This window comes from Megalobrama amblycephala, linkage group LG14, assembly GCF_018812025.1.
Source record: "Megalobrama amblycephala isolate DHTTF-2021 linkage group LG14, ASM1881202v1, whole genome shotgun sequence".
In the NCBI taxonomy this organism is placed as follows: Eukaryota; Metazoa; Chordata; class Actinopteri; order Cypriniformes; family Xenocyprididae; genus Megalobrama; species Megalobrama amblycephala.
Window position 1 is genome coordinate 41,830,841 of NC_063057.1, and position 10,139 is coordinate 41,840,979.

At 36.6% G+C, this 10,139-nt stretch overlaps 1 long non-coding RNA gene across 1 annotated transcript; it reads left to right on the top strand.

The window, feature by feature from the left end:
• The first annotated feature begins 217 nt into the window (after positions 1-217).
• Positions 218-5,949, top strand: LOC125244333. The gene is made up of 3 exons (XR_007179317.1): positions 218-4,303; positions 4,481-4,540; positions 4,803-5,949. It is a non-coding gene; the product is annotated as an uncharacterized LOC125244333 (long non-coding RNA).
• The last annotated feature ends 4,190 nt before the right edge of the window (positions 5,950-10,139 follow it).

A 10,139-nucleotide genomic window follows, 5' to 3' on the forward strand; every position in this document is an offset into this window, starting at 1 on the left:
TGAAATTAGCTTAAAAAAAAAATCAATTTTTTTCATTGTTTTTCCACATTATCGGCCCATATCTTAAAATAGAACGTTGCGACTTCCGACTCATTTCGCCAGATCGGGTCACATATATATATATATATATATATTTTTTTTTTTTATTTATTTATTTTTTTTTTATTAAGTATTTATTTTCTCTCTCTCAATTGATGAGTAGATGACTTTACGAATATATTGTTGTTTAACAATGTATGGCATGGCACTACATGATGCAGAAAGATAATTTTCATTATTATTAATATAATTTTTTTATTAATATGCTATTTAATTTTATAAATGTAAAATAACCACAATGCTTTTGAGACAAATACTAATAATAGGTTATACACTCTTCATCCTTATTTTGACTAGGAGCGCCTGCTACACTGTGATTTCTCCATAACAAGCACTTAAATGTGTGGATGTCTTTTCGAAGAGTTTGGGGTTCACTCTGTTCTTTTGGGAGATTGGGGGTGGGTTTTTACTACACCAGATTCTTATTTTGCACTTTATTTAATCTGTCCTTTTGTGCTAATTCAGAGGTAGGACTACTGTTATAATTACTCAAATCAATGTTTTTGTTTTCTCAAATAAAAATAAGTAATACAGCCAGTATATCAGCAGGATGCAATATAAATTTTATTAGCTGTAATGTTAAGTCCTTAAATCACCCTGTGAAGCGTAGAAAAGTACTTCATCATTTAAAACAACTTAAAGTGGGGATCGCCTTTCTTCAGGAAACTTATTTATGTAAAACAGACCATTTTAGATTGAAGTGTGAGTGGGTAGGTCAGTTATATCACTCTAATTTTAATTCTAAATCAAGAGGCACAGCCATTCTTATTGAAAAAAAGCATCCCATTTGAGGCCTCAATGGTTGAAGCAGACTCTACAGGTCGCTATGTCATAGTAGTTGGTAAACTTTACAATTTATCAGTTGTCCCTGCTAATGTGTATGCACCAAACTATAATGATAGTCTCTTTTTCACAAACATTTTTTCTAGATTACCAAAGTTGGATACACATCAGTTGATATTAGGAGGAGATTTAAACTGCGTAATGTCTTCATTTTTAGACCGTAGCTCTCTTGAAGCTACCATCCCATCCAAGTCAGCCAATACCCCGACAGCAACATAGTGTCGGCCCAGATCCGGCCCACATCTGGTCCGCGTGTAATCCACATGTACCAGATGTGGGCCCGATCTGGGCCACACTATGTTGCTGTCTGGGTACCATTAAATTATTCCTCGATACATATGGGATATCTGATGTATGGCGTTTTCGCAACCCTGGGTCAAAAAGTTATTCTCTTTTTTTCACCTGTCCATCACACTTATTCACGTATAGACTCTTTTTCTTAGACAAGAATCTTCTTCCTTTGGTTAGGCATTGTGAGTATCAAGCTATTGTCATTTCAGACCATGCCCCACTAACAATGACACTATGCATCCCACTTACATTTGATAGATATCGTCCCTGGCGCTTTAATACTTTGTTGCTTTCAGATGAAGCATTTCTTAAACTTATGTCAACGAAGATAAAAATATTTCTTGAACATAACCAAACCCCGGGAATGCCATTTTCAGTTATATGGGAAGCAATGAAAGCATACTTGAGAGGAGAAATAATATCTTATAGTTCCCACCATGGGCGACACAATATTTTTCCCTAAGTGATCTGTCAGCTCCAGTCCACTACACTTTGGAGCGGTTAAGGCCCGGGTATATTTCATTTCCCACGTTCCCCTCCGTCTCGCGCACAGTTGAGCGCGCAAGTCTTTCTAAAATACTCCTTTACCCCCTGACCGCGCGAGAAATGTATCAAAGATACTCCTTTGCCCATGAGCGTGGAAAGACGCGTTCGGCACATGCAAACGCGCACTGTCCGTGGTCATAAAAATTCGGCTGCGCGGAGAGTCAAAGCTAGTCCACAGTCTAGTAAACGTTTCTTGCTTGTGCCAAGTGAAAACACGTGAGAAACATCATGAGACATGAGACATTGCAGTACTGAACACTGAACGGTCCATGCATGTGGATTTGGATAAAGAGTTAATCGATTTGATGCCGTGCCCGAACGTCGTTTATCCCTTCACAGTGGCATATAGTTGACGGGCATGCAGAGTTATTAAATTATTTTTTTATTATCATGCTACTTTTATTATTAAATTAATATTGCAATTCATTTGCCCCGCGATATCATAGCGCATAACCGACGCACTGCGAGGACAATAAAATATTAGCTTACTCCTCATTTAAAGAACAACTTGTTTAAATAGCTTGAATTGCTTCATTTAGTATATACATGGATGTATGAATATTCAAATTTGTCCCCGTCCACATTCATTCACAGCAGCTTGGAGTCCACAAGGTTTACTATAGTAAATGCCACACAATGGCAAGTGGAAATATTGTTTTAATCAATCCATGTATGTTTGAACCTGAAAGTGATTCAGAGGAAGAAGATCAAGAGTGAATTATTCAGGCTTTTCTACAAGTCCTTGAGTCAGAATGATAATGTGTTTTCTGCATCGCTCTCGACAGCGTCAGACACATTGTAGTATGTCATGATTACACACATAATGTTGGATAATAAAGTGTTACTGTGATTTAAGGTTGACCTCGAGGACAGTGATTCAGAACCAGAGAGCAATGTTACACAGGTTTGTTTGTTAAATCTCACAATGGGCCTAATTTAGCATTGAACTCTGGTACATTACAGCTGTATATATCTGGCTTGTTGTTTTCTTTCTGTCGTTGTTATAAGGAGGACTGAGGGAGAGTCATTCACAGTCATAGTACAGGTATTGTAAGGAGAAAAACCCTCTTCACATGTTGATCATGTACAGTAAAGCAGTTCTGTCAGGTGACGTTAGTCGAGCTCATATCAGCTGACCCTCATGTAGGAGGATGATTCCTGTCACATTTGAACATGAAAACATGCGATTTACCGTGAAACAAGTTTTACTTTACTGTTAGTGAACAGAATAGTTATGGATGGCACTGATCTACTCTCACTTCTTACTGTGTTATTCCTAGTGTCAAGATAGTGATTTTAAAAGGTTCAATATTGTGAAAGATCCCGTCGATCATGTGACTTTCTCTTGAGCCATGTAGAGTCTGAGGACAGTGACGTCTCGCAGGTTGTTGTCTTGCACCGTACACTTTGTTAAAAAACATGAAGTTCTTCTGATATCACTTTGAATGCTTCAGGAAATGTGGATGGCTTTACGGCAACAGCAGATGCAGATTATGTTTTGTCCCTAAGATCTGATCAAGAAAAGATAGGATTATTTTTGGGACATTAATTTTAATAATCACAACTCAATCATTATTGATTCATTTCAAGTGTTTATGACATGATGACATTTTCCTTGACCTTGATAATATTAGTAAAAATAATTGCATCAAAAGTGTATTACTTTACATGTATACATGTATTATTATAATCTCCATAATTTCTCATGAACAGAAACGTTTTGTGTTAGCTTACCATTATGTTGTATTAAGTCCAGTTTAAGGAGAAAATAGCAATGGTGTTGATGTTGAATTTGCACATGGTTTGTCTTAATTAATCCTTGTCAGCAGATGTTCTTACAAACTGAAACTATATTACAGATTTCCAGTTAAACGTTCTAATGAAACTAGATAAAATAATCACAACAAAAGAAGAGCATTCTCTGCTGATTCGACGACTGCTGTTGATAATTTACCTGATTTTCTTTCATTTGAGGAGAAACTGAGAGTGGATGAGGAGCTCCAAAGAAAAACAGTTAAGAATCTGACATTTTATTTAATAAAATACAGCTGAACTGTAATGTGTATATGCATGTGATTTGACTATAGCATTTAATTTAAATTCAGGTTAAATATCTTTCTTCACTCGGAGGGCCGAACTATGCAGAAACAGTGCGGCAATTGATGTGAAAAACTGCAACTTCAGAAGTGTGGGCACAGTATAGTGTCAAAGGAAGGAAGGGGAAGAGGAAACTTGAAGAACTTTGTGTTTACAGAGTTCTACTAAGTAATAAATAACAGTATTTGCATATATTACTGTAATTTTAATTAGATTTAATTTCCGTAAGCATTAAAGTGACAGAATTCTACATGATTGGTAATACAAAATAGATGATTTCCTTGTTGTGTATCTCTAAAAACTGCACTTGTATTGTAAAGATTTTAGGGTCAATAATGAACAGCCTGGGTCCACCAGTACGGATGCTGAAGGCCATATTGCAGAGACGCTGAAACATGCACCAGGCCTGGTCAGGAAGAGGACTAATGTAAGGATTCAAAACTCTTGGCCAGTTAGATTTGAGTAACTAAATTACATTTTACAAGGACCAGCCAGCAACAGATGAATACTTTTTTACATTTATAAGCAATACATTTTAATATTGCTTTATTGTTCTGGACAGTTGGTAATAATATGATACTAAGTTTGACATTTCATTTTACAGCGACCAGTTACCCCACAATTACAAGATGGTTCACTGGATCTCTTTTCATTATAATTTGAAGTAAGTATTCAGGAATTGGCAGCGCACATGCTCTGTCAGCATCCACTTTTCTCCCTAATATTTTCTGTCTTTTCTGTAGCTTACTATCATGTTGTATTAAAGATCTAAAGTAAAATAATTTACTTGAGATTTGATAGACGCTTAAACTATAAATTTCTCAAGTTTAAACAAACTGCAATTGCAAATGGATATTAGTTTTTCACTGATGTGATGTATCTGTCAGGTTTGTCCTCAAGTGTTTGTTTTTGTGTCTCCCTATCAGTCATTCTCAGCTGATTGCCACTCGTTCACTACACACTGGTTTATTCTTTCTTTGATTTGTCTTCTATTTAGTCTCTTTTGCTAGATTATTTTCTCATGTCTGCTCACACTAACTAGTCACTCCTTGTCTAGTCCCGTCATGTGAAGCTCTGATATGCTTTGTTCTCAGTTTACCTGTGCCTGTGCAGCGCTCTCTGTTCCCCGATGGTCAACTACACTCCCGTCTGCCATGAACAGAACCTATTTTTGTTCATTAAACGTTTTGATCATTTTGATTAAACGTTTTTTTTTTATATATATATATTATTTTATATTATTTATTTATTATTTAAAATGTACACAAATATATTGTGGGGGGAGGGTAGGAAGTTGTTTAAATATACATAAAATATATTTTCTTTGGATATTTACTCGTTATCTTCCATGTTTTTAATAAAAGTATGTTAAATAAATATATACAATCATATACAGTTACTTTTTAGTATTATTTTTATTTATATATTATATTATATTATTATTATAGTAAATGTTTGCCTTTTGGAATTAACATGTGATTAATTGTGATTATATGCTGTGTTTTAATAAAGTTAAATTATATTGCTGGCCTTGTATGTCATTTTTGCTCTTCAAAGTTTACACTTGCATGTGTTGATTATACTTAATTTACTGTTTGCCCATAAATAATAAGGATATACGATATTTTAAAAGCATTTAAATACCTAACGTATGACCATTGAAAAATGAACCCCAAAATATTACACGCAGAATGGGGAAATATTTATAATCTGTCATTGAAAAACAAGTTGTCCGAACGTCGTCTCACAGTTGCTCAATGTTGCGCAACAACGTTGCTACAACCCTGTCGCCTCTTACAATTCTACAATTCACAATGTTGCGCGCACGTAGACGGCGATGTTGCCGAAGTAGAACTGCAACGTGCCACAGACGTCACAACGTAAATGTGTTTGCTGGGAATATCCTTCATTACAGTTAGATAAAGAATCACAATGTTACATTAAATAGTAAATAAACTCATTTAACATCGCTTGTATAAAACAAAACACAACTATAAATCATTGAACTGTTTCTATAGATGAAAACAGCTTAAATTCTTAAAACAAACCTTTCTTCAGCAGAATCACATCAGATCATAGACTGTAAAAAAATATGGACGTAGTGTCGTATATATATATATATATATATATATATATATATATATATATCAGTGGCGAGCGGTGACTTTTTTAACTGGGTATGCTGGGTGGTGCGTCATGTAAAAAATATAGCCAATGCAGTTATAACGCTATACGCTACGCTGAGTGGGTTTACAGCTAATAAACGTTCTCTCTAGACCAGGGGTGTCAAACATACGGGCCCGCAAAGCTGTCCAATCTGGGGTGATTTGAACTATAATTTAAAAAAAAGAGAGAGAGAGAGAGAGAGAGATGCAGTAGTCCATTGGCCATAAATCCAAACGTTTTTAGATTTATTTTGGTCAATCTTTATTCCGGGCTTGCAAACAAACTGCTTTGTAGGAGAACACGTGCACCAGCAGAGAAAATACTGCACCATGCACAAGTTCACTGTTCGCAAAATATAGAAAGAATAATATAAATATTGAATTAGGGATGATATGAAGGTATCTCTGAAGGGGACTGTCTTCAGAAAAGTTTTGATGGCATTTCCTCTTATTTCCGTATAAAGTAGTAGCCAAGCAGCACTGCTTTGTGTATAGCAGTAACCAAGGAAACGCTGAGGTGTCCAATGTAGGCTACTGTAAAAAACAACAACAGGTTAACATTATGATGTACAATGAATTCTCCTACTTTTTTCTCCTGTTCTTTTTTATGAGCTTTGTCTGTTTGGTACTCAAGATGCCTATTCAAAATGTCCATAGACTTCTGTTGAATTTTATATTAGCTTGTGTTCACCACAGAACTGGAAAGTGCTAAAATGCAACTCGTTTCTATGTTTTGGCTCACAAATGTCATACCTGAGGGAAGAGGCTGAGGGAGGAGGGGTTGGGCAAGGGGCTGAGGGGAAGGGGAACGTCGATGAAAAGATAACGGGCCATAACTCTGCCGACTGTACACAACGCATCTAGCTGACAGGCCGCGTTTTCTTTATGGGCCGGTCTTGGCTGAAATAGTTGTACTCGCGGCAGGTCCATGTAACTCAGTATAGATCTATCGGCCCAAGTTCGTTTCGGTATAGGCAGGCCCCTGAATAGCAATCTTCAAGAGAAGAAATTGGATACATTTCTGAATGATATCAGTCCACAATCTAACTTCTGAAGCGCTGAATCATAATCACACTGTATTTGTTTGGCCAGAGGAAAACTGGCCCTTGACTGCACCTGAGGCTGGGGGGGAGAGGGTGGGGACAAGAGACTAAGGGGGAGGAGAAAGACTAAAAAGAAGAGGCAAATAATTGGCCAAAAGGTTATCTGGCTTGTCATCATGTGCCCTGGCGATATCTTCTGATTGGATTGCTGGCAAGTTCAAGACCAATTGATCAAGTTCAAGTTTTGAATTGATCACTCTGCAACAAGCCAGCCTATGTTCTGAGGTGAGACACTTTTTACTTTACAACTTATTATAAATGTAATTTGAATTCATCAAGTTATGAAATACAGACTGTATGATATAATACATTTTGATAAGATTTTGTAAAGTTTTATCTCAGAAAATGAACTCTCTTGTCAGGGGACTTTTTTGGTGAAAAACAACAGTATAACATACATTCTGACAGGATTTGGTCTCAGAGAAAGGGGTTCTGACAGAAAAATGTATTTTCTGAGGTAATTTTTCAACAATTCAAATTATATTCATGATTTTCATCAAGTTAAGTTGAAAAATTACCTCAGAAAATACATTTTCTGTCAGAACCCCTTTCTCTGAGACCAAATCCTGTCAGAATGTATGTTATACTGTCATTTTTCACCAAAAAAAAGTCCCCTGACAGGATGGTTCATTTTCTGAGGTAATATATAATCTTTACAATAAATCTTATTAATGAACTTCAATAAATAAATACATTTATTAATTACCAATGTCTGACAGGACTATCCTGTAAATATTTGAAAATGATCAATGTTTTTTTTTATTATGAAGCATTTTTAAGAATTTTATGTACTTTTCTCTTACCCTCTAGATGGCAACTCCAAGCCCCCACTCTCGGCCAGCACCAATCCGCTGCAAATGTGTAGCTAATTCACCTTATTTTCGAACGCGGAAGTAAGTGCGATGACGTATTTCCTTTTCAGGTGCACAACATCCGTTTCAGTCGACTGCCAGCAGAAGATAATGGCGTGGGAGCATTCACAAAACTTGATAAAAAACCAATGTGGTAAGGAATTACCACACCCGCGACGTATAATCAAGTGGGAGGATGATCTGAAGAAGTGGCCGGACATAACGTATGAAGATATGTTTAATTATTTTGTGTTGTCGCTCGGAGTTGACGGGTCTTCGATGCGAAACTACAAAAGCACAGAGGCATACCAGTACTTGTATACATAATATATAAAACATAATATTTTAAAAGTACTTAATTTTTGTCATTGTTTTTTTTCATCTTCGTTCTTTGGTATCTTATGTGACTAATAACTCGTGTGGCATTAAACAAAACGTGTTTACTTGATGTTGTTTGTCAATAATAAACACATTAAATTTAGCAAAACATACATGTAGATGGTTATCATTTATGTATTTGATGCAAATTAATAAAACCGATAAATTCCTATAACTTCTAATACAACTAACGTCCTGAATTCATACAAAATTAACTTTTTAATGCACTGGTGTGGTTTGAGCCTGTTATCAGAAACAATAGCGTAATGCTAGAATTAAATCATTTATGCCTAATCGATATGCCATGAATAAATGCAGAGATAAAGCTAAAGACAATAGCGATTATAAATGTTCATGAAATGCTTAACCATGCATTTAATCAAGATGCTGTAAGTTGGCGGTCGCTTTAAGTTTAAAGCTTTTAACTAAAGCCGACGAGCTTCTTCCCCCTTCGGAGGTTGATGCAGATCACATGGTGCGCCACAGCCACATTCAGCTCTGGTCCGTGGATTATGGTCAAAACAAACGTTTTTAAGCAATGCATGGCGTTTGTACCAGTTATTATGGCAACCTCTGACTGCACAATGTGTACCTGACCTTCTAGATTCCATAATATATATTAATAGGCCAGTCAAAAAGGCACACTCGCAATGCGGCTACCATAGGTTTAGTGTCTGACCGGAAGTCTTACACCGAACAGCTCAAAGATGGCGGCGCCCGGGTTTACGTCAAAAATAAGGTGAATAGAACGATTTGCAAAGGCTTCACCTTTGTGAGAGAGGGCACAAAGGTTAAAATCTCGTCACTGGGGGTGAGGTCAACTAGTGCCCTCAGTGATGGGAAGAATATATACTTGTCGTCCAACAACAACGAGACACCGGATTTTGAAGAGGGAGTTTCCTATTTTTTAAAAAATGTAACGATTAGCAATAAATACGGCCGCCAAATTTTATATTTTGGCAAATCATCAACTAAATTTAGAACAGCACCTGTTACACTTTCCGAAGAGGAGGAGAAGGCTGCAAAAGACGCCCTGTGCCCTCCCTCACACCATGTCACAGCGCAAGAGGACATCTTCTCACGGGGAGATTACTTGACTCTTAAAGGTCAAGTACAAAAAGTGAGTTATTTTAATGCCATTACTGAATATCTAGAAATAAGTTCTGCATTCTTTTGGATGAAAATAAAGAATCAGATTTACAAAAAGGGAGTGAGGTCCCAATTGCTAAAAAAACAAAAACAAAAGCTGGAACCATAAATTACCTACATGTAACCCTAGGCTGTGGCACCAAATTGGCATCGGATGTGTCTGCTGCCCTGGAGAGATGAAGCCTTAAACACACCTGAGCTCTATGTCGGAGATGACGTAGATCTCACACATTTAAAGGTCTTCATTTGGGAGAGTGGGAACGGGAAACTAAATTCATCCACGTACACGACTGTCAAGGTATACAAATATAACGCAAAATGCATTAGCGGCTTCTCTAGAACGAGGGATGCACAATGTTGGATTTTTGCCAGTATCCTACAACTTTTAACTCATTTTGGCTGATAGTCAATGCTAATATACATATCTTTATTCTGGAGATATTTTAAGAGTTATGTTAGCGTCATAGCATTAAGTCAAATCATAATTCTGGCTTAGACATCTATTAATAAATTTGTAAACAGAAGTAACTTATGTTATTTCAGGTCTAACATGTACAGCACCCCTGAATAAAGCACCAGGACCCAGGGGAAGCTCCTTCAGCTGCTGCACATGCTAG